Source organism: Bison bison, unplaced genomic scaffold, assembly GCF_000754665.1.
Source record: "Bison bison bison isolate TAMUID 2011002044 unplaced genomic scaffold, Bison_UMD1.0 scf7180017864285, whole genome shotgun sequence".
Taxonomy (NCBI): Eukaryota; Metazoa; Chordata; class Mammalia; order Artiodactyla; family Bovidae; genus Bison; species Bison bison.
Window position 1 is genome coordinate 623,257 of NW_011494857.1, and position 4,691 is coordinate 627,947.

The window sequence follows — 4,691 nt, forward strand, 5'->3', positions numbered from 1 at the left end:
ATTAGTCTTTGCCCTGCTTCATTCCATATTCCAAGGCCAAATTTGCCTGTTACTCCAGGAGTTTCTTGACTTCCTACTTTTGCATTCCAGTCCCCTATAATGAAAAGGACATCTTTTTTGGGTGTTAGTTCTAAAAGGTCTTGTAGGTCTTCATAGAACCGTTCAGCTTCAGCTTCTTCAGCGTTACTGGTTGGGGCATAGACTTGGATTACTGTGATATTGAATGGTCTGCCTTGGAAACAAACAGAGATCATTCTGTCGTTTTTGAGACTGCATCCAAGTACTGCATTTTGGACTCTTTTGTTGACCATGATGGCCACTCCATTTCTTCGGAGGGATTCCTGCCTGCAGTAGTAGATATAATGGTCATCTGAGTTAAATTCACCCATTCCAGTCCATTTCAGTTCGCTGATTCCTAGAATGTCGACATTCACCCTTGCCATCGCTTGTTTGACCACTTCCAATTTGCCTTGATTCATGGACCTGACATTCCAGGTTCCTATGCAATATTGCTCTTTACAGCATCGGACCTTGCTTCTATCACCAGTCACATCCACAGCTGGGTATTGTTTTTGCTTTGGCTCCATCCCTTCATTCTTTCTGGAGTTATTCCCTTCCTGTTGGTTTGGACCAGTGAGATCACAGTCCAGATATCAGAAGAGGAAAGAGGAAGCTGGGGTCTTTATACTCCAAGATCCATCCAGAAATCAGAAGAGGAAAGAGAGTGAAGTTGGCGTGTATATTCTCCCAGATGAATCCCGGCTGACCTAGAGGTGGTGGTAACAGCTCCCTGCAGGTACATTCCAGGGAGTTGTACCATCTCAGTCAAAATCAGGTTGATTTACAGAAAATAATGAAGAGAGGTGACATTTCTTGCAGACCTGACTTGGAGGATGGAGGTGAAGTCTGTGTGGAGCTGTCATAGCACCCATGGGTGGGAAGCAGCATGCTGTTTTCCTGCACGTCTTTTCTTGCACATCCTGGGGACCTTTAGGTGCTGAGGGAAGACCTCCCAGGAGGTCTCCACAGAGGAAGGGTCCTGCCAGTGGACAGAACAGGCACGGGCTGGCTTTCAGGCACTGAGTGGAGTAGCACCATAGACTGTTCTGAAGTGAAGTGAAGTATTGGTCGCCCAATCATGTCTACTCTTTGCAACCCCGTGGACTGTTGCCCGCCAGGCTCTCTGTCCATGGAATTCTCCAGGCAAGAATACTGGAATGGGTTGCCATTTCCTTCTCCAGGGGGTTTTCCCAACTGAGGAATGGAATCCAGGTCTCCCACATTCCAGGCAGATTCTTTACTGTCTGAGCCACCAGGGAAGCCCACATGCTGAGCTGAGCTCTATTTAATCTGGACAGTCAGGGAACCCAGCTCCTTCTCTGTGTTTGACATGCCTTACTTGGAAGAGGAAGTCGGCTTTTATTTTATCAGGGCCAAAGCAGGAACTGGCCAGCTGCTAATAATCTGAAGTTATTCTAAAATGAGTTCGCTCGGTTGTGTCCGACTCTGCGACCTCATGGACCGTAGCCTACAAGGCTCCTCTTTACATGGAATTTTCCAGGCAAGAGTACTGGAGTGGATTACCATTTCCTTCTCGAGGCTGCTAATAATAAATTACACTAATGCATTCAAGAAATATTTACTAAGCTCCTTAGTGGGTTTTTAGGGCTTCCTAGGTGGTGCTAAGTGGTAAAGCACCCACCTGCCGATGCAGATTTATTGTGAGGGTTCAATCCCTGATCAGGAAGATCCCCTGGAGGAGGGCATGGCAACCCACTCCAGTATTTTTGCCTGGAGAATCCCATGGACAGAGGAGTCTGGTCATGTACAGTCCATGGGGTCTCAAAGAGCTGGACACAGCTGAAGCAACCTAGGTCCTTAGTGGGTTGGAAAACCCTTCAACCCCTTCCCCCTGCTCCTCACCAGAGGGGACACAAGGATGCCAGAACAGGGGGACTACTTAGGGTCCCTGAAGGCAGAGCTCTCACAGCCCAGCACTCCAGACAGCATCAGTGCACCCTATGTGTTTGTTAGTAGAAATGTGAATTGTGTCCCCTTAAAAGATGGGTTGAAATCCTAACCCCCAGTACCTCAGGATCTGATATTTGGGAAAAGGGTCTTTACACATGTAATGAGTCACAATGAGGGCTTCCCTGGTGACAAAGAATCTGCCTTCCAATTCAGGAGACATGAGTTCAATCCCTGGGTGGGGAAGAGCCCCTAGAGAAGCGCATGGCAACCGGCTCCAGTAGTCTTGCCTGGAGAATTCCTGTCTCCAGAGGAACCTGGTGGGCTACATACAGTCCATGGGGTTGCAGAGTCACACACGCACACAGTGAAGTAGGGTGGTCCCTTACTCCAACAGGAAAGCCCGGGATGACGGAGGCAGAGATTGGCTTTTAGTGTCCAAAGCCGTGAGAGAATAATTTCCTATTGTTTTAAGACACCCGGTTCGCAGTATGCTGTTCTAATAACCCTGTAAAACAAATAGCAGTGATAAATGAATATTGACTGAATGGGCTGGACAAGCGCTGGCTCAGCACTGAGTTCCTGGCTTAGGACACAAGCAGATTACAGCTGGCAAGTCCCAGGATGCCCTGACCCAGGATCTGTGTTTCCTGCTCAGAGCCTGGAAGCCAGGGGCCATTAAGAGGACAGTGGGGCTGAGTCCAGCAAGGTGGGGCCTGGCTGAACCTGGGAAGCTGCCAGACACTATACAGGTGTGGCCAGGGGTGACCTACAGCTTGTAAATAAGTCCCTGAAACACTCAGAGCCCATTAACATCACGTGAGCGTTGTCTTAATGGGAGAGACTCGCACTTGTCAGTTAGATGCCTGGACCGGAACCAAACCAACCCAGCCGGGGCAGGGGGTGGGGGGGTGGGGGTCCTTTGGGTCCTCCCCACGTGTTGATTTGAGTCCAACCAGAAGGTTTCCTGGGTGGGACAACCCTCTTGGGCCTTCTTGGACTGAAAGGAGCTAGGGAGGCTGGGTCTGTTGGACAAGGTTCATTTGAGGCTCAGCTGGGGCTCAGGAGATTCAGTCTTATCACCTACAAGCTCCAGATGGGACTCCTTCCTCGTGGCCAATGAAAGAGAAGCCACCCCACTTCCGCTTCAGCACCCTAGCCCTCGGCAACCACCAACCTGCTTTCTATGTCTATGAATTTGCTTTTTCTGGACATTTCCTATATGTGGTTCTTTGGCTAGGCATCATTCTTGTTTTTAACTTATTTTTAAGAAAGTATCCCTGTTTCTTTTTAAAAAATAGTTGTTTCTGGGTCTTAGTTGTGGGGTGTGGATTCTCTCGCTGCGACGCGGGGCTCAGTTGCTCCACGGCATGTGGGATGTTAGTTCCCTGATCAGGAATCCAATCCGTGTCCCCAGCATCTTAACCACTGGACCACCTGGGAAGTCCCTGGTCAGACATTGTTTTAACCCTCAGAGAGGTGATGTTACTTGTCCAGGGTTGCACAGCAACTGAGCCTGAAATCAGCATCCTGCGGCCAGAAGGTGTGCATTTACCTGTGTGTCGTCTGAGTTATCCCGTGAAGTACATTCTAGGCAGGGCCGAGTGAACCGAGACCTTCAGGTACTGCTCAATAGGGTGATGAAAATGTTCCGAAATGACACTGTGGGTGGTTGCCGAGCTCTGAATCCATTGTGATTTCAAAGCCACTCATCTACAAGCCGCTCAGAACCGTTCTTGTGTGCTTTATTTTTCTTCCAGTTTTATGGGGATATAATTGTCATACAGCACAGTATAGATTGAAGGTGTACCCGGAATGGTTGGATTTACATGCATCATGAAGGGATGGTTACAGAGATACAAGGTTAAAGAAATAGAAAAAAATTTTTTTTCTTGTGGTGAGAACTCTTAGAAATTACTCTCTTTGAATTGTATACTTTAAATGGGTGAATTTTAGAGTATGCGAACTATATCTCAAAGCTGTTATTAAAAAAAAAAAAACCCTGCTTCTGTGCAGGGAATCCAAAGCTGGTGCTCTGTGACAACCTAGAGGAGTGGGATGGGGAGGGAGGTGGGAGGGATTTTCAAGAGGGAGGGGACACATGTATACCTTTGGCCAATTCACGTTGAGGTATGGCAGGAACCATCACAGTATTGTAAAGAAATTATCCTGTCATTTAAAAAAAAAAACAAAAAAACAGCTCCTGGCACATATACACGTATAGTGAGGATCAGCCATCATCACACACACAGCAAAGGGTGCTGGGAATTCCCTGGTGGTCCAGTGGTTAGGACTCTGTGCTTCCACTGCGGGGAGATGGGTTCCATCCCTGGTTGCAGAACTAAGATTAAAAAATTTTTAAAAGCACAGCGTGCCACTACAGGTGGGCTCTGGGGCAGGACCAGAAGATTTTCCCTTTTGCATGAGGATGTAGTTGGTGGTGATTCAAAGAAAAAAGACAGCTTTGAGATCATCCAGGAAACTATGATGTAGGCTGGGTATTACGTGGTATTCAGAGATGACTGTTAATATTTAGATGTAGTAACAGCAAGGTGCTTGTTACGTATTTTTAAATATTCTCCTCAGTCTGAGGAGCACCATGAAATGTTTATAGATGGAATGAGGAAGCCTGGGAAGGTGAGATAAAGATGTCCAAGAATGCCAAGGCGTTGAAAACAGCATTTGGTGGGGGTTTTAGTTCTGCAGATCTCAGAGATAATGTT